Raw genomic sequence first — 21,776 nt, 5'->3', positions numbered from 1 at the left:
TTGGCCAGCCTCATAGCGGGGATTCACTGAAGATTCTTGCCCGGGAGGAAACATCAGTGAACCCTCGCTATGAGTCTGGCCCTTTTTACAGTCTATGGTCTGGCGGCGCCAGGCTAGTGGATGACATCCCAAAATTACATTTATGCAGCTAATGCAGCCATGTACCGAAGCACTGCACCTGTTGCTGGCTCCAGTTCTATTTATTATTGAAATGAACATTAATCTGATCTTAATTACCATGTTGTATTTCTATTACTGTATGATTATGCAAACAATTTAACAATTGTATGAACACATTCTGCCAACAGATGGCAGTATAGGATCCTATAGGAAGAAAGCAGCTCCATGCTACAGGATTGAGTCAAGTTAAATTATCCATAACATAGGCTACTGCAATTTACTCTTACTCTTCGTTGTTCTATAAATTAACTTGACCTCACTTGTTATGTATTAACATCAATTCAATTTTGATGTGAGGGCTGAAGGGTAATTAAAGTAATTGCTCTATGTTCATTATTTGCCACAGACTAATCAATCATTTAAGAGAAACATGATTTGTTTGAGCAAACCTGAAACTGGTCATGTATGACTTCTCCTTGCTCAAATCAAAGTCACTTCAGTGTTTTGTTACCCTGAATGTGATAATGCTCCAACCTCCAGGCATGCAGTGGCACACAGAGATGAAAAGAGGAGGTGGAGGGGGAGGTTTTCCTTTATGCAGATGGAAAATATGGGTACCAGTAAACACCTGGGCCCTGGGGGTACATTAGATGATCTTATTCACATGCAAGTCTTGTGCAACAAAATGTAGGCCTTAAATGCTTCGAAAAGGCAATGGGTTTCATGTGCTCCAATCTGAAAGATGGGTAGTTTAGTTATATCATATGGTTTGGGTTGTGAAAAGTGGAGGCTTTCAAGCTTTACCTAGAAATGGCTTTGAAAATATAGCCTTTTATTTAACTGCATGCATATCATTGCATAAAGGCATGACAACCAAAATATATTTTTCATGTGAAACTGGTAGAAGAATGACAATTTCCTAAAAGCTGTTGATTGAAATTGGGATGGCACAAGAGGCTTTGCAATTGGCAGCAGTTCTCCAGCTGTGTGTAGGAGAACAGTCTTTGCATAAGGTCCTTTTCATGAGGCCAGAGACTCTCCTATCACTCCAATATGAACTTGCAGTACTTGTAGCTTGGAGAGGCCATATTGGCTCCCAAGATTCTGAAAGCAACCATTTTCATCGCATAATTTCAACACTTGTGCACCAATTATCACCAATTACAAGCCACATACATTGTGTGACATTCACAAGTGACATTCACAACCATCTGGCTTCATCTCCTGAAAAATGTGCTGTCAGATGCATGTGACCCTATAGCATGCTGCATATTCATGTTTCATTTTGCCTGTATAAATGATATAAGGCTCGCCTTGCAGGACTTCATCAGGTCATTGACAAAGTGCGCACAAATGTATCGATAGCTACATTCTGGACAGGGATGCCACATCGCTATTCTTGTTTATTTTCACCACAATTTGTCAATAATATCTATAGAGGAAATCATATACACGGAGGGAACCTAAATCTCCATGCCATTTCCATATAGGACATGGGGCCCAGGCCTTACTGTTGTAGGCTATATATGTTATGGGGAATCACTCGTGCAGGGTGTGTGGCGGCATGATTTTTGGAACATTGTGTTGGAGTGTGCACTGTCATAGAAGGAGAAAAGCAGCTTTGTGCAATGAATAAATCAACCTGCCTGTTTTGATTAGGGGGAGCCCATTTCACTCTTTGAACACAGCTCAGATTGTACACACATTAAATATCACGGCCAGTGGGCATTAGAAATTTATGAAATGTCTCAAGGGTGAATTTACTAGGGATGTGGTGATTGGTGCACAAGACTGGAAATTGTTGCTTATATGCTTTATCCATTACCAGGCAACGGTTATTCGCCTACAGGCTATTGTTTCAGATGTTGAACCTTCATGTGTCGGTTGTGACACTTTCTTTTTCTCAGTGTTGGAAAAAGTAGGCCTATTCACTATACGTAAAATATCAATACTGCAATGTAGAAATACACTGTTCTAAGTAAAAGTCTGGAATTCTAAATGAACTTGAGTAAAAGTACAAAAGTATTGATATGAAAATGTACTTAAAGTAGCAAAAGTATAGAAAGTATTCATTTTGCAGAATGTCAGATTTCAAGTTTTCAAATGTATAACAATCATTTTGAAAATAGCAGATCAACTAGCTCACAATGTGTCGACGCACTGCCTATTTTCAAATGGCTGAAATGTACTGTATATAGGGTTGAAGTGGTTAATGTATGTTTTGTAATAATAATCAAAATCTACAAAGTAACTATAGTAACTAAAGGTTTCAAATAAATGTAGTGGAGTAAAAGTACAATATGGGCAGAGATGTAGTGGAGTAGAAGTCAAAGTATTGGAAATTGGAAATACTCAAGTAAAGTACAAATACCTCAACTACTTTAAGTAGGCCTACAGTAGCCTACTTAAGTAAATGTACTTGTACATGCTATGCTTTTTACATAATGAACACCTGACTGACTGATAATAAATACACCTTTTCATCAGACACATTTTGACCTGTTCTTTTCCCCATGGTCCTTCCTGCGTCTAGGTGCGGCTCCTCTTTGTCTCCTGCTGGTAGATGAAGTGGCACCTTGGCAGTAATGAGAGCAGGAGATGTCATGCTGCTTTGAAAGGACACTTCACCATTCTGACACCCTCTCCGAGCCACTGAACGCTATCTCACCAACGCAGCCTTCAAACCAGATGATCTCCACTCCCTGTGCGTGCGTGTGTGTGTGTGTGTGTGTGTGTGTGTGTGTGTGTGTGTGTGTGTGTGTGTGTGTGTGTGTGTGTGTGTGTGTGTGTGTGTGTGTGTGTGCGTGCGTGCGTGCGTGCGTGCATGCATGCGTGTGCCTTTGCATGTGTGTGGGCGTATTTTTATGCTTGAATGCACACACATACAACAGTAGCCTATGTCTTCATCAGTAAAAAAAAAAAAGATATCTCCCGTCCCCAGCAAAAATATTGCTGCTAGCTAGACCAAATAAAAGAAATGCAACTATATTACATCCATCCTTATTTCTCCACACTGCTTGTGCATATTGTACTGTTGACTTTTAAAGCTTTACAAAGGCCAGGCTGCTATTGCGGCTGACGTCCTCGACCTCGGTAGGGAACCTGCTGCTTGTTCTTTGAGGCCAAAGAAGACAAAGGGTAGACTCTGCTGTCAGGGCTCCTCAGGTTAAATCAGTGTCTTCTTATAAAATAACTTCTTACATACTTTTATCAAAAAGCCTTCCATAATTTAAAATGTTGAATTGTTTGATTCTCTTCAAGGTAGGGCAGATATGGGACAACTTCAGATACAGTATACAGTCTGATACGAATATCTGTTGCTGTCTTTAGTGATTTATTTCTCACTGGACTTTACAATGTATACCATGTTATACATATACACAGTGTTATACTTTTTATTATTTTATTTAAGATTTATTCCTTTGGGGCTTTTCACCTTTATTTCGATAAAGACAGTGAAGAGAGACAAAAAACAGGGGAGAGAGCTGGGGATGCACCGATGCAGCAAATCTGCTGCTGGGCTTTGGAATCGAACCCAGGACACGCTGTCGGGCATCAAAGCCTATGTGAGTTTCTAAAACCCACATCAATATAGGGAGCAATGGGGCATCAAAGTCCGGAGGGTCTCAAAGCTGTCAGGCAGTCAGTAACGTGTTTTAAATCAGTACTGATAACAGATTCACTTCATTTATCCTTGCATACCGGTATTTCCTTTTCATGATATTTGTATTTGTTTTATTTCATATTTCTTATAAAGGCATTAGTTGCCAGTTGGTGAGACAGATGTGTGCCTGCACGACCTAGAAAGAAGGAAGCAGAGCAATTTCATGTTCAAAATAGTCCATAATGACACTTGACTTGTACCATAAATTAATACATTTCTATTGTCCAGGCATGCCACATTAATGCCTGAGCCTTCTACCGACTTTTCATGGAAAGTCTTACCTCATATACTAATATGGAAAACTTGCTGGCTGTGGTACTGGTAAATATTTTTGTTGATGATGGATAACATCAAAGACGCCAAAATATTGATGTCTGAATGCACTCCTTGCAGTCTCATAATAGCTTTTCATTCAATATGTATTCTATTTATTTACCTGTGTCAGAGATGATCCATATTGAATGTCAGGTGTAGTGATAATTTAACCCATAACAGCAAGCGTGATGCTGGCTGAAGTGATAATGTGATATTTTGGGGGGAGTTGATGAAGGGTGGAGAAATCTGCTATGCAGACATCATTACTCCCTCCCTATATCCATACCGTGGCTTCTCTGACTCATTAGGAGCCATAGATTTCTTCTCTCTCCCCTATCATTAGATTACCTCCCCCTGCCAGAACATTTAGGAAAGCTACAGTAGACAAGCTGTCCTGCCTTGCTTGTCGCACAGGAGGCACACTTTCACCTTGTAATTTGAGACCCAACCAGCTCATCAGGACAGGAAGGAGTATTGAGATATGGATGTGTCACCGCCTCTATCGGGAGATCTTTATGTCCTGCACACCCCTCGATTACACAGGCAAATTTAGAGTGCACAGTTGGCAAAGGCGCTGTTCTCTGGGACATATTAACCCACATTATATTCCTGGTTTCTGCCAGAAGCACATCATGACTAGGAGTTGGTACACAGTGATGACAACAAAAGAGATATTCATGATAATAGACTTCATATATAGACTTAATAGAGTATATGGAATGACTGTCGGAATATTCTTGTCACACTAATGGTTTTCGGTCCCTTTTCAGGGATAGCTTTGTGGCCTGTTTTCACAGACGGTAAACAATTACAACATGGCGTCCCCAGGACTACAAGAACAGAAAAAAACAATTATGACAACAACAAGCACTCACTAGTTTATCTAATTAGCCAGGAAAAGACAGGATATCATTTGGCATGAAGGAAATTAACCAGTTCATAAAAAGGGACAAAATAAAAGTGGTTCATGTCATTTACACGAGGTAATTAAACACAAACTCAACTTCATATCACAAGAAGACCGGTGTTAAAGAGTGGGGGAAATTATTTACTATGCAAGCTATCCAAAATTGCAGTACATTTGAAAAAACTAAAAATCCAAATGAGTCTTGCAGGAGAGGAGTGAGGGATAGAATAAAGTCACTCCAGAGAATGGCTTTGCCATGAGGAAGAGGAGGACACCCAGTAGGCAGCAGGAGTATAGGTTCCATCCCAGTGAGGAAATCTTTGAAATGCCCCCATAATGCAAGCTCAACGTCTCTGTTTGTAGAGTCTGTTTGAGTTCGTTCCCCATGATCCACATTGAGTCCCTTCAGTGGGAGGATGAGCATCTATACTAGAGCTGCCTGTATGGATAAATTGGTTTGATGGAAGAAAGCTTGCCATCTGTAATAAAGGAAGAGGGATATCGGTGTTGGCTGTTCCCGTTTATATGGCGAAGATAATTCTCCAGGGAGGCGGTACTCTAAGAAAGATGAAATGTTAAGTCAATTTTGAGAGATCAATATACCTACAAGGAGCATTCAAAAGCAATTATGTTTTTATTTTGTAAAGACAGTCATCTTGCATTTTGAATGCCAACGTTTCTGGACCGTTGCCCAATACTGTATATAGCAATACTGCCAACAGTCTTTATCAGTTGGCACAACAAAGTAAATATTTGATCACAGGAAATAGCCATGCTATATTTCAAAGGCCTACATCCTAGAATCAACACTATCACAAACACCAACAAGGTAATTTCCTGGGACAGTCTTAAAAAAAAGGCCGAAGCTCAAAGCTTATTAATGCCTATCCTTTGTACATGTCATTGTTTTTCTCTAACATATTTTAAACTCACAAAATAAAAGACCCCCCTATATAATTATACAATTTTTCGAAAATTCATTCTTATACCTCCAATCACAGTATTATTTACATACATATATCACACATACCTGCATGCATGCATGCATATATACATACACCATACACATACGTATACACACATAAATCCATCATATCTGTATTTCTCCAAAAGCCACATCTTATACCATTGGTCCGATATCTCAAACCCTAACCCTAACCTCCCACGGGGCAGCACACCTAAAACTAACCTTAACCCTCTCCCAACCCTTAACGCACCCCTCACCAACCTTAATCCGGTCGTCTTAACGCACCCCTCACCAACCTTAATTTGGTCGTTTTAACGCACCCCTCACCAACCTTAATTTGGTCGTTTTAACACACCCCTCACCAACCTTAATTCGGTCGTTTTAACGCACCCCTCACCAACCTTAATCCAAGTCGGACCAATGCTTAACCAATGCTATGTCTAACCAAAGTATGCCTCCGACATCTTGTAACTTTTCTTAAATAGAATTAAATTATTGCACTGCTGGACATTCTCTGGTAAAGCTGTTTAACATTTTGCTCCCTTCTTTAAAGATGGAGTGCCAAAATGTTTGTATTTTTCCAGTTTTTCATGTGTCTATGAGGTGACAGTACTTCATTAGACACCCTGGGGTCGTTTTTATGTGCAATGATGTATTCCCTTTGTATTTAGGGTTTCTTCCTGGAGGCTGAACCCTTGAGAGTCAAACGTGCCAATGAAAAAAACAGTAATATAGTGACATCACATTATCAGCCCCTCCCCTAACCCCTCCCCCTTTATCATACAACTACAGCTGGCATACTTAATGAACTGGTGGGGGTGCCCACATAAAAATGACATTTTAACAAATACTGTACACTTTTATGAAAAAATTATTCCTCCTTATATAAAAATAAGACCTGATGATCATGTTTTAGGGTGGAAAAAAATCATGGCACTCCATCTTTAAAGTTCATATCTCCCCTCCCTTTCCATGAACAATTTCTGAATATTTCTTGGTAGTAATTTATGCCTTGCCTTGTTGAGACATCTTGTATATCTTGAATCCACAGCTGTATATATATATATGTGTGTGCGTGCGTGCGTGCGTACGTCATGCGTACGTTTCCTTGACCTTCCCCTGTGCAGCACACCTTACTTTAGTTGTTGTGTACACGGAGGCAATTATTTTCTTTATTATATACCTCAGTCACAACTAAACTAGCCACCCTTTTGATTTGTACACCCATACAGTAATAAATAACAGACCATATAAATGACTTAGAATTGTTGTGTTGCTTGGGTTGCCTGGGAGAGAAAACATCACACTTCACACACAGCAGCAGAGGGTTCATTAAATTCAGTTCACATGTAATTGACGGAGAGCTAAGAAACCCAATAATGCTTGAAGAAAACACCAGAACACATATCAGCAGAATATGAAATGTTAATGCTGTGTACAATAAGAGATGGAGAACGAGACAGCCTCAAAAGCCGGCCTGTCCTTGTACGCATTGAGTGCCAAAAACAGCCTCTCTACAGTACAAGCTCACACAGCATCCTGAGGTGATGTCCTGTGAGCTTGTTGATCTACGATTTTCACAAAAGACTGTAACAAGTTCTTACCCTGTGACTTTGTCTTTTCTCTATTCTCCATTCCCTCACATCCCTCCAGTGCGCTGGTAGACAGGCGTCAGCTGTCCATCTGTCACCTGCCCCTGCCATGATGAAGCACACCACTCAGGACCAGTGTTGGGTCATTGCTCTCAATACGGCGCATCCTTCCTCACACAGGTGACTGACACACTTTCCACAATGGAATTTGATACCAGAAACTGATACTCCCTCATAGAGTGTCAATGTTTGAGTGGGGTGGTAAACAAACAAACAAACAAACAAACAAACATGAAACCTCTGTGCAGACAATAAAATGTGTCCAGTGTTAACTCTTTATACTAAATGTAGAAATAGGCCACTCTCAGTTAATGGTGCAACCTATGTCTCCTGCATGAAATAGTAGCTTTTGTGCTCCCTTCTTTGGCTCCCGGTTGCTGCCTGCACCATTGATGTTGGACTACAAGGCAACCAAAGGCATGCACACCCCATCACACCTTCACGTCCTGATTACAACCCTTCCCACTCACTTAGATCAGCTAACACAGGATTTATATAAGTGTCTATCCCTACACAGTACACACCACCCTGGACAGTGCTCAACGCAGGTCCCAAACTGTGGAATAAACTCAACAGTGCAGTCAGAACTGCAGAGTCCAAATTTTCCAGATTCCTCATCATCACCCTCAGCACATCTCTCTCCCTGTACCCCTTCTTGACACGTTTTTCTTGTTGTGTCTTTGTTTCTTAGATTAGTTTTTCTTGACAACCTGTTATTTCATTTCATATTATTTAGAGACTTATGCTAGGTTCGTTATTTACCTGGTAGTTTTGTACAGATCATTGTTTTTCTGGTTTCCTTGTAATACACGGTTCTCTCTGCACTGTTTTATTGCCTTGTTATTGTTTATTGAGTGACTAGTAGGCTTACCTTACCAGGGTTTACAAATGAAGAGCAAGATGACTTCGGACTTTCTATACCACCATGCTTTTCCTCACTGATTACATTTTTGTATATTTTATATTCTGATTTCTGTCTGTATTATTATTATCCTCGCACAAAAATACATCTCTTTGTTCCTGTTCGGGGGGAAACATGGTCACATGACAGGCTAATGAAAATGAAGGGTTTAGGCCAGGGTTCCAATCCTCCCACCCCTTAAAACAGGACACGATGTAGTCAGGCATATTCAATTCCAGGAACTACATAATACAAATGATTTTCTGTTTTAACAGAAGAAACCATATTTGAAGAGATGGGACTGCACTCTAACCTATCAATCTTGAATAAACAGCATTGTTACTAATACAAATCATAGCAGAGCATGCTGTCATTCCCCTATCATCACAAAAACCTAAATAAAAAAGACCTGTTTCCGGGAGTCACAAAGCCTTTCTGCAGTGATGTGGAACATTGCATTACCTGAAGAGGTGCAGTATGCTTGAAGCACTGGGGATCCTCACTTTGTTGAGATGGAGGGGCTGCTCTGAATCTTGCTCCCGTTTTTCTCCCCTGGTTCGACATCTTCATCTGTGTAGCTGAAAGCAATGAGGCAGAGAGGGTACAAGATTATCTAAGTAGTAGTATAGTATAAATAGGCCTACTGGCTAAATAACTCATTTTTAGGGGTTAGGGCATTGTAAAAAAACGCAAAAATAATAAAATAAAGGTCAAAATGAATCGTGTCCTCCTTCCAGACGTTTCGATGCAGGGGCTTCTCGTTTACATTTGAGCATTTCAAGCACAAAGCCTGTTAATATGAAGAGTGCAAAATGCGAAGTGGTCCATCCCTATAGCTGTTCTAAGGTACTTCAGTTTGCAGAGGATATGGCTAGTTACGCAGAGATGTGAAAATTGGATTGCCTAATGTCTTTGAACTTGATGCAACATTGTAAAATGCCTGTTTATTTGTGCCTAACATTGCCCTATAGGCCCTTAGAGCAGGGGTGGGCAACTTTGATGATGCAGAGGACCACTATATTTCCCCACTCACCCCAGAGGGCCACAATGCATACTGTCGGGCAGAAACCTCTTATCTCCGTATTTTAACTTATTTCGTAAATGTATGCCCTCTTTATCATTCTGTCACACAAAAGTAGAAAACATAACTGATCTAAAAAATGTGTCGCACTGTGACACGTTTTGAGCTTGTAGCTGTTTTTGCTAGATATGAATTGTAATCCTGATATTTTCTGCTATTGAATTGGAATCCTGAAAGGTAACATTTTTGTTTAATTTCAAATGCATTATTAAATACAAATACATTGGACATAAAATGGAATAAACCGCTGGAATAAACTGCAGTTACTCAATGTTAATAGTTTGTAGTAGTCGATAACAGTAGCACAATTTGAAATTTGCACCCTATGGCCAGAAAAATAATGAAGTCTTTCATTGTTTCGTGTTTGACTAGGATGGTTTGACTGGATTGCTGAATTCCTACAATGCCCATAATGCTTAGTTTAGTGCACTTCCCCTCCTTGTGGAGAGGGGGAGGCTGCATGCATAGACATAAAGGTAGACGCCCCTATCGGCTCTGGAGCGTATGTGCTCAAGGCAGGGCAAAAAAATCCCGAGATTCCTTGCGAAGCACCGCGGAAGCATGAGTGTGCGTCACAGAGCGCATGTTCGGGTCTGATAAGTCCCGGAAAAGATGCGCTGTGATTGGCCAGTAGCACTGTGTATGCCTTGATCCCGCCTCTAGCTGCCGCTGATTGGCCAGGCCGTTTGGTGGCCGGAGCATCTAGTCTGCCTGAGAGTTCCCAGATGGGAGCAGGAGGGGGGAACCCAGTGTACTCTCTGCTGCCCCATCTGGCGGAGTCAGGTTAGCGTACTTCCTCCCCCAGTGTAAATTCTTCCGCCCTCCCATCGACACACATGGCTCCAACGAACTGCAGCGGCCAATGAGGCATCTATTTTTAAAATATCTATGGCTGCATGGAGGTGTGATTTGTAGTCCAGGAAGGAAGTGAGACCACATTGTTGACAGGATTTTGTTCATGAACATGGCGTCATGACTAAAATGTATTAAAAAAAACATATTACACACTTAAAAATCCCAGGAAAGTTTTTCTTGTGTCCTAAACATCAGCAAAAGGGGTGGCCTTTTAATAGGCTACTATAGTCATTAAGCTACTAATATAAACATAATTTATATACAAGTAATTACTGTGAAGTGGGTCATGTTTGCATTTTTGGAATTGTAACAACTGAAATCAATAATATATCAGTATTCGGATATCACCTTTAGTCAGGTTAGTGCACACATGCTGCATTAAGGTGGCCCCTGGGGAGCCAGTTGTCCATATATGCCCTAGTCTAGAGCCATACAGTATGTCCATATATGCCCTAGTCTAGAGCCATACAGTATGCCCATATATGCCCTAGTCTAGAGCCATACAGTATATGTCCATATATGCCCTAGTCTAGAGCCATACAGTATGTCCATATACAACTAGCACTGATTTGACTCACTCCAGTCAACTTTTAAAGCCCTCCAATTAAGGTCAACTATAGGATTTATTGAGCGGTGAAACTGCATTTTATAACAGTGTACCTGATGAATGACTGAAAACAGAGCAATCAGAGGGCTATGTTGTGTTTTTCAAATACACCTTTTAATAACATACAAAAACATTTAAAGAGATATTGATTTATGTTCTCCTTTGAGATGAAATGTTAGCCCTGGCTCAGATTAAATATTGACATCATAAATTGGTCCAACCCTATCGCCAAGCTGTTGGTCTGCTAAATGCCTAAACTGTAAATTGTAAGATTTGTTGTTGAAATGAATAATAGTTGTTGAAATAGATTGATTAAGACGTTCTAAGATTCTGATGTACCATCTCCTAGGACCATGTAAAATAGCTCGAACCAGTGCTGATTATTTCGTTAGGACCCGCTACAGTGGTGTTCGATACGAACTTAACCGGGATGTGGAAACCTCTACTTCAATGTTCTACGAGTTGCTTAGCCATTAGCCAGTTATTCTGTCTCATCTAGAAGACTCGTACCCAAGGTAATACAAGCCATTCAAGGTATATGGGTTGTAAAGCCAGATACCTTGATTCGTATATGTTGACCTGTTGGAGATACCGCGTGCGTTGCCTGGAATCAGGTTTAGAAGCCATGGGAGCCGCCTTTTATGCTGTGCAAGTCTAGTGTTACGATGATGTCACCACAGTGTATATCCATCTTTTCTACATTAATCTGATGTCAGCGCTGGATATCGCTGTTGTCTCCATATATGGGACTATGGGTTATCCCATATATGGAACTCTAAGTGAAAGCCTTCGCAACAAAGGAAGATAAATGATGTCTGTGCCGTCTGGCTATGTGCTGGCCCATAAAATGCCATTAGTCTGTGTCTTAACAGTACTGTGAATCAAAGAACACTAGTTATACTTTGTGACCAGGACCAGGAAGGGCGGAGGTGAGCGGGTGGCATATGCCCTTACTGGGCTGAGTTCACACATTCAAGACACCCGTCTTGTGTCTTGAATGCAGCTCAGTAAGGGCATATGTCGACCCCGCCCGCTCACCTCCGCCCCACCCCCTCCCTTATTAAATCAATTAGTCCGATAAACTGTTAGACCTTAATCACAACTGAGGAATTGTGAGCACTGAGAGATATAAAAAAAAACTATTCTGATCTGCTATTTAAAATGTTATTGTCATACTAGTACTTGAGTGAATCTACTTAGTTACTTTACACAACTGTGATTTACACTAAATACAAAAAGCACAGGCTAGAATTGAATGGCATAGTACAGCGCCATCTTATGTTACTATGGAAACACTGGACATATTGCTCTTTTCGGTCTGTAGCCTACTCTTCAACTCTGGAGTCGCCACAAAACATATCCATCCTCTCCTCCCGAACACAGTCACCACACACACATTGGCTAAATACTGACAATCTGATCGACCTATACAGTACAGGCGTACACACAGTATTTTAACTCAAGTAAAAACTTGACAGAGCAACTTTCACTTGTAGTTAAGTAATATTTAACCAGGAGCATCAATAGTACTGGGGTTGAGTACTTAATTTGTCCACCACTGACAGACACAGAAGAACGATCCACCTGTTGCTGGTGTGAGTGAGTTGCTGCATCTCACTCTTTTTGTTTTTCGATGACAAAAGTAAAGCTGTCCATACTGTAATCAGCTAATTAATGTAAAGCTTAACACAATTATAGTTTGAAACGAGAACTCTCAAAATTATTTTAATATATTGTAGGAAGTAGGATAGACTGGACACTGGAAACTGCTACTGCACACACATACAGTATACACACGGAAACACACACACAGTCACACACACGTGCACGCACGTCACGTCACACGCACACATTGTAATGGAATAGTATTTCTGAACACATTTTTAGGCAGTGAACATCTTCATCCATTTTGTCCTCTCATCATCAATGTCAACCTTTAATCTCTTAATCAATCTATCTTTTGAATCCATAACTTAAATTCAGATATATCACCTAAACATTTGAATGTACGGCTTGTTTCTTTTTTGCGGTGGACAGTTAACATCTAACATTAACCTGGTTAAACACACATTTGTAGCACATAAATATACGTTTTTTTATCCATCCATCCATCCATCTTCAACCGCTTATCCGTAGTCGGGTCACAAGGGCAACAGCTCCACCAGAGAGCTCCAGACTTCCCTCTCCAGAGCAACATTAGTGACTTCCTCCTGGGGGATCCCGAGACGTTCCAAGGCCAGTGAGTCGATATAATCCCTCCATCTGCGCCTTGGTCTGCCCCGTGGTCTCCTCCCAGTGGGACGTGCATGGAGGACCTCCCTAGGGAGACGCTCGAGAGGCATCCTAACCAGATGCCCGAACCACCTAAGCTGGCTCCTTTCCAGGCGAAGAAGCTTTTATAAGCTTTTTATGTTTATGAAAACTAAATGACACTAGCACACACAGTCACACACAATATTATGTTTGTGTGCATCAGACCATTGCAGTGATAGCAAGGGTATGACACATTTATTTCTCACTGAAAGATCACACAATTAAAAAACACATTTTATTTTTGTACCAATATCCTTCACACACACTAAGTTGCATAAATTCACACAGTTTACTTCCATTCTTGACCATTTGTCACGACCAGTGTAGCAAAAACTTCAGTTAAGAAGGACAATTTATCAATAATTATAATATATTATAATTCATTATAATTCACTTTCTCCGTTTCCCAGCTAGTCTGAGGATTCAGACTATTTCCATAAACTATCCAAAGCAGCAGCATCTCACAAATTGGTTTGACCTTTAGCGATGGCCGATGGGAGGTAAGGTAGAAAAAAAGACAAAGGATTACAATTAGACCTGTCACTGTTTCCTTTTAGCTTTCGTGACAGTAGTGAAGGTGGACTTGTGACCGGCCACAAGTCTTTTTTTCTTCTTCTGCAGGTGAAATGCAGGTTAATATGATTATGAATGCAGGCGGATTACTAGCTTATTGCACATAATCATTGGAATCTAAATTGCTGATTTTACATTGGTGACGTCACTATAGTTAGGAAATATATCGGTTTAGTAATTTATCAACAAACAACAAAATAACCTGTTTTAACATTTTGTCTGCTACTATTTTCAAATCAGCCATGTCTAAAAAAAATCAACCTTTTATTGTTATTGTGGCAGTCAATGTAATCACCTTGGCATTTACAATCAGATAGTGAGCATAACATGGCTACCTCTTCCTGGAGGTGCGCTTCAATGACCAAACATTCACCAAGGAGGTTAATAGACTGAGAAACATCATAACATTTCACTGTTAACTATCTTTGTTTCCCAGAACATATTTCCTTTTAATCAATTCAACAGCATGAGCCTGGGTGGTCCACACCATTGAATTGCTTTGTTCCTCTTTAGACCCCGCTGAGCAATGCATATAATAAGCTAAGTATCCATGGACACACAGCCACACACTGCCTGGGGGTGTTGAAGCTTTGAGGGAGGAAAAGTCTCCAGGAAAAGGGCTCAATTTGGATCCCATTACGTCTATTAACATCATTAGAGTGTTTAAACCTCACTATTTTATTAGTGTGAAGAGGACGATATCTGACAAACTGTAAATAATGACAGAAACAATACTCTGAAGGCCATGATTGTGGAAATTATCCTTTAAATGATCAAGGGCCATTTCTAAAATGTAATGTATCTTTTCCAAAACAAGATACATAAATTAGTTTGATTATGCACTGTATCTCTCGCTTCTTTCTTTCTTTCTTTCTTTCTTTCTTTCTTTCTTTCTTTCTTTCTTTCTTTCTTTCATTTATAATCCTGTATACTATGAATGGAAACTGAAAGCTGAAAGCCTTTGTGTCAAAAGGCCCAATCGAAATACACCATGTTAGTGACATCATAATATCATCATTAGGGCATTCCATCTTCAATTGATTGATTTGAGCCATTAATCGCAGTACCAACTGAGAATCTGGTTGTAAATAATCTGCTTAGATGAACTATCATCAAGGTATGTAACAAGTGTGCACCAGCAAAAACTGTGGTTATGGGCATACCAGGATCCTCTCAGGTGCTGATGTTAAATAATGATGGTATTGAAGAAGTGATTGCATGACAGGAAAAACCCATTCGGAAAAAAATAAAAGATAAAATAAACTTACGGACTGACACGGACGTTGAAATGCCGTCGCAGAAGGAGAGCCAGGGTTGAAAGCACCATGATCGTTGTGCACATCCCCCCAGTGGTTTGACGAGGCTTAACAGGATCCGTCCATTGCTGCTATACGTACCTACCGATCTCTGCTGCTAAATGCCTACTACCCACCCATAGGTTCAAAAGAAGTGAAGCATAAACATGTAGCTTTAGTGCCACAGTGTTAATACGTATGCTGTTTGTCTTGTCTTGTCTTCCCCTCACCCAACTGCCGTGTGAACCAGAACCAGCCTGGATTAGTGGATTAGATGAGATGACACAGTGTGTTATTGAGGCCAGGCAGGGGCACTATAATACAAACATAAGCTACACTGTGATGTGTGGGCACTTTATACAGTACGTAACACCCATACCGTAGGTGCTGTATGCTCAGGCTCTTGCATCAAAAGTAAAATGAATTGTCCACTGGTGTTAGGCAACAGTTGTTAGGTAAATTGGCAACAAGAATGAGCTTTCCGTTGATCATGAAATGATTAAAGTAGATCCTGCTTGTATAAAGTTATGACATTAGGATCAGTAATTCCCATCATGGAATAATGCCCATCTGACAATGGGAGATGAGATTCATTTAGCGAATGCAAAGTCCTTAAGCCAAGCAGTTGCCTCCTGATCTGCTGTATGGAGGTCCCTGCTGTATGGAGATCCTTCCAGTCTTTGGAAAGGACAAACTTCTATGATGTGCTCCATAGTTCCTCACCACACACACACAGTGGGCTTGGGCTACTGCCCATTTGTGAAGGCTGGCCAATCATGTCCATGCAGTCCTGATCCTATTGAGCATAGACCACTGTCTCCCTGGGAGGTTGGTGCCAGGGACCTGTTGGTTGCGGTCTGAGTCGTCTGACCCAGGTGTTTGTTTGGTACCTCCTTGGACTCCCATTCCTTTTGTCATTTTTCAAGCTGATTGGATGGTGAAGTCAGCTGGTGGGGGGTTCTTCCAAATGGTCGTCTAAATGGAAGTCGTTTTTTCGTTTTTGAAAGTCTGCGCCTCTACACGACAATGTAGCTAAAGTGGCAGAGCCGCAGCCAAAAACTCTCCTTCCACACGAAAACATAGCTAAAGTGGCAAAACCATGCAGCCAGTTTATCTTGTTCACATGGGGACGAATTAACAGACTTTTAAAAATCTACACTTAGCCGGAATTTTCATGCCCCCCTGCCCCCCCCCCCCCCCCCCCCCCCCCCCCTCAAAAAAGCTACGTTCATAAAAAATCACACCCGTGTGAACTGAGTGGTGCAACTCCGTGTGGGGGTCCGAGTTAAGGTCCCTGCACACTGGACACATTTTCGGATTTTTAGTTGCGTTTTTCCGTCGGTTTTCCTAAAAACGCGCCCAGTGTGCAACCACCTTTACTGTGTGGGGGATTAGCAGACACTCCCTCCCCCCCCCCCCCCCCCCCCCTCTCTCTCTCTATCATGCACGCTCCACATTGTAATTAGCAGGCAACAGTGCAACACTATCTCTCTCTGTTTCTAACACAACAGCACCACTTTTGCCCCTACTGGTACTCTAAACATACACTGTAGGGACATACAGGTATGGATGGACATAGGGATGGACATATGGACATAGGGACATTGCTGTTCCTTGGAGTGGCTGCACCACTCAATAACCAGCTTGTGGTCTGTGGACGGGGCCTCAGAGTTATGGGGGTCATTGAAATTAGAAAGTTTGAGAGCCGCTGTTATTCAGTGGGAGCATGACTCTGCTAGCTGTCATTGGCCTGTCATGAAGCCTCTGGAGCTTGAACACCGCCTTGATCTGAGGTGCACCGCAGTCACTGTCATTCAGGAGCTTCAAGTTTCGCAGTACGTGTTGTGGCGATGCATTCAATCTAGAGCTTTGGGATGTGTTTATACCACCTAAAATAAATGGAACATTCTTCAAGCATTCAGGTTTCCTCTTTGAATTAATGGTTAGCTGCATAGATACTTACAATCAGGGGATAAGTCTTAGACATGCAGCTACTATTTCTGTTGTGCATGGCTGTTTTTTCGAGAGCATTTCTGAAAGGGAATTCACACAATAGTTGTATAGAAATGTAGTTTATATTGTAAATGATTTCAGCTGTACAGTGAAAAGATAGAAATGGATCGGTGAAATAGTTGAGCACTCAACTGGGTCTGCAAGTTTTATTAAATTGCAGGGCTGACTGACATTTCAACTTGCCTCTTCTTCTGAGTCAAGTGTGTTTGTGCTGCTGTTCTATACACTGCTGGGTGCAGTGTATAGATATGGGTATACCTACCTCAAGATACGATATCTGTGCCGATATTAGGCCCTCGATAATGATAATATGATCAAAATAACCATAAAATGCAAACATCTTGAATTATGTATTTATTACAAAATCTTACAAGATATTTTGTGTCTCAAACTGGCCAATAAGCACATGAATCTTGCCTCCTCCAAACAGTAACACACTGACTGCAACTTGTCCACAACTTTGTCTGTCCACAACAATGGACTACTACTATAGTACTAATAAATCAATCACGATATTGGGAGGATGATACAATATATGTATTGCGGGAGGAAGTATCACGATATATCGCGATATCGATATTAGCACATCCCTAATCTGTTCATGTTCATGACTCTTTATTTGTACTTGTCAGGCCTTACCTGTGTGCCGGGTGTGCGTGCACATGAACACATTGAGATTTAGTGCATTATTGTGTCCAGGGCTCACCACGGGAAACTGTCCAAACGGCTCCCTGTTGTAATTAGCGCTGCCTAGAATGACACTCCTGGTGGCAGGGAAATGTGTCACCATGGTGACAAGTCGGTGTCCTGCCAGCCACATGAGGCAGGGAGAAGGACTCTGTTTACTGACCGTTACATACAGTGTTTGTTACCTGCAGGACACTAGTTGAAAGGGGAGGAGGATGTGTGTACTAGTAGCCTACTGTGGAGGTCGATTCTAAAAATGTCTTCTAAATCCTAACAGTTTTCTGAAAAACGTATAGTTGCTATCAATGCCAGTGGTGCTCAAACTTTTTCATTATAAACATATATAAACATTATATGTATTTGGCCGCGGACCCCCATCTCAAAATATCTTGTTCACAGAAGCAAAGATTTGAGTAAAAAAAGGTTTGCTTTAAAGATGCATAAATTAAAAGATTGGCACAAATGTTCATTAGTAAAAAAGAGACCCGTTATGAGTTTGTATGACTGCTATTTTTGAATAACCAAAGTATAATGGTTCAATGTTATATTGACTTAAACTTTCCCGGTTTGAATGGGCTAGATGTAAAATGGAAATGCTTTCATTAGGGTACTTATTTATTTCATTTGACGAACACAAAGTTCCGGAGACAAGCTGCGACTTATATGATTCATAGTAATATTGAAAACAAACCATGGAGTTCTAACTTACACTATAATGTCAAATTGCCAATGATGAGTTCAATATATTAGTGCTTATTCTGGCTGGAAGTTGTACCAATACAATTAGTATTACTAATGAAACAAATGATTCCAAATCATCACGATACAAAAACACATAATGTCACATAATGACTAGATACTGTATGGGATAATTTATAAAACAGAAGCTTCTTTTAGCCATCTGATGAAAGGATGAAAATGTCTTCCTTCCTCCTTGTACTGTACCTCCCAGTGGGGCCTCAGATAAAGAGCCTTTGTGGTGAGCTTCAGGCAGCAAACAGGCGGAATGCATTAATCATTGATTAAGAACATTTACATCTCATTTGATTTAATCATCTCCTGTTCCTGAAACAGTGACTGTCAAACACAGCACTGTCAAACACTGCAGTGAACACCTGTGGGCCGGGGTTGCTCCAGGTTATTTGTGTCGAGTTCACCAGGGGCAGAACAGATAAAAAAAGAAACGTCAAGACTTCGCTAATAGGTTTGTGGCTGTGATTTGCTCTCCAGGAACAGTCAGTCCCAATATGAAAATGCACATATATTTGACAGGTTTATAGGAAAGGACCAACTAGAGAGAGAGAGAGAGAAAGAGAGAGAGAGAGAGAGAGAGAGAGAGAGAGAGAGAGAGAGAGAGAGAATGACTGTCGCCAAAAGGCTGTAGCTTATGTTATTATCTGAAGACATGTACAGTATCTAATCAGTCTATTAGAAATACAGTATCAAATTACACATACATTTATTGATATAATCATGATTTGTTTTCACCAGATCTGCAAATGTACAAGTCTGTGGTAGGCTGTGCAAATATGCTCAAAACACAAACCCACTTCTCCCTCCAATAAACTACGTACGCAATATTCAATGACATAATCATATACAGTACAGTATTCAAAACATACACATAATCGTTATAGATTTGTAATATATAAAAATATAAGGTATTGACTTTCAAACGTAACAAAAAACATTTCAAAACAAAAGCACGTTGTTCCACTTCCACGTATACCGGTACACTATGATGCCCTTATTTGTTGAATGTGATCATAAGCACACAAAGAGAGTCTCTAAAAGGTTCAGTTTAAAATTAAAACAATTATATGGGGTAAATGCTGCTGTGGCACACTTGTTATGCAAGAGCATGGCCTTCTCCCAAGCCAAATTAATGGAAGATAGTGAGTGAGTGAGTGAGTGAGTGAGTGAGTGAGTGAGTGAGTGTGTGTGTGTGTGTGTGTGTGTGTGTGTGTGTGTGTGTGTGTGTGTGTGTGTGTGTGTGTGTGTGTGTGTGCGCGCGTGCGTGCATGCATGCATGCGTCTGTGCGTGCATGCGTGCGTGAGATAGACTAATTGACAGAAATTGCGACTTTGATTAGGTGTCTGCACATAGTTATGCATGTGTGCGTTTGTGTGTGTGTGTGCATTTATATTGTGTATTTTTGTGTCCGCAGGTCCTGTTAGAGGACACATCTTTCAATTGTGCTGGCAGACATACGCTGACCTCACAACTGAGCAGATGCAGGACTTTGCGACTTAGGGGACAAAAAGGCCTATGATGTTTGTCAAAGCATTTGTTTTCCAAAAGAGTGACTGATGAGTTGAGTCGACCAACAATAATATTGTTTGAGGTACTTCCTTGCCCTGCCTCCACAGCCACCTACAGTATTTGGAGTTTGTTTCAAGGTTTGACTTTTTCAGTATAGCCTTATTGTTGGGCTCATCACTATAGGGACATGGTATTAGAACTCCATCTTATTTAGCCTCGAATTGAACTGAAACCTGGAGTGGACACCAATGAACTCCTATAATGTAATTAACACAACCTTTTTAGACCAGATATACCTGCGGTTGTCCTTACTGAAAAAGAATGATACAATTGTTTACCACTAATCTTTTACATAATATTTTGCAAAACCTATTCCTTCAACTCATTGAAATACTGTAGTGCAACATTATTTAATTTTTTTTATCTAAGGTGACATATTTTACAGACAGCATCCGTCTGTTCCGCCATAATTGTTCTGGCTTTCAATGAAGCATTCTTATAAGAGACATTCTGGATGCTATGGGCTTATGGCTTATTTATAATTTGTTTGATACAATGGGTCATCTGCTATTTTCTGTGACCGGTGAAGTATAAATATAATATACTGTATGAATAACTAGAATAGATGAAGAGGAGATTTATACTGCCTCATTAGTGCCAGATGCCGTCGCTGAGGGGGACCAGAAGGGAGGTCCTGGACATCATCAGAGCAGACACACAGAGCACATTTGACTTAATGTCCATCCTAAACAGATTTGTGGTCTATCTTTGGGAGTTGAATGGAGAGTGACTTGGATCTGAGGACCTTACACAACAGCACACTCTGTCCCAAGTGACTATCAATAGCGGAATTTGTGGGAAGTCGGTAAGATAATTTTATAGCCAGCATGTGCAGGGGGGCAATTTCAAGAGGGATGAATGGCAACGGAAATTTGCATCTCCCTTGTAAACAATTAGAATAATATAATAATAAATAGGGCAGTAATAAAGGAGTAAAGGAAAATAATATATAATTATTCAGCTGTCCACAAAGACATTTTCCCTTCTTACATCCTAACATATTAACTACCCTAACTGTCTCAGAGCTGAGAGCTCACATGCCAGATTGTGTATTTCATATTACTTGGGGCAAATTCCTTGTCTTAAGATTCCAAAGTCTGAAGGACATACTGAAAGAAGTTCAAAAGCTGCCATGTTTTTCCAGAGGCCTCTAGAGTGAGTTTCATAAACCCTTAATAGAGTGTTTAATGCATCATGTCTCTCTGATGGGGCTTTGGAATTGTAAACCAACTGGCAGTCCTGTAAATATTAACATAGGGGAGGTCTTAAGGCATGTGTATGTGTGTATTGTATTCCAGGTACAGTATGTGCTCTCTCCAATTGCTGCATCCTATCACATTTGCACAATACATGTCATGATTGTTTATGGAGGGTTAGCAGTTGGCAAGAAAATGTACAAGCATCTCCTTTTGTGAGTTCGAGACCAGTGGGACTTTGGCCAAAGTGTGGTTTTGTAAGTGTTTCAACTGACCCTCTTCAACACATCAATGAGTCAAGTTGTAA

General features: G+C 40.7%; 1 long non-coding RNA gene across 1 annotated transcript; it reads right to left on the bottom strand.

Annotated features, from left to right (window-relative positions):
* Positions 1 to 5,352: 5,352 nt before the first annotated feature.
* LOC306921948 lies at positions 5,353 to 15,502 on the bottom strand. The gene is made up of 4 exons (XR_013789867.1): positions 15,224 to 15,502; positions 8,989 to 9,104; positions 7,578 to 7,669; positions 5,353 to 5,564 (listed from the first exon to the last, which is right to left on the bottom strand). It is a non-coding gene; the product is annotated as an uncharacterized lncRNA (long non-coding RNA).
* Between the last annotated feature and the right edge of the window lie 6,274 nt (positions 15,503 to 21,776).

The sequence above is a fragment of the Electrona antarctica genome, assembly GCF_951216825.1.
Source record: "Electrona antarctica genome assembly, chromosome: 4".
NCBI classification, from domain to species: Eukaryota; Metazoa; Chordata; class Actinopteri; order Myctophiformes; family Myctophidae; genus Electrona; species Electrona antarctica.
The sequence above is the reverse complement of the archived record's forward strand: the minus strand, read 5'-3'. Positions and strand labels throughout refer to the sequence as shown.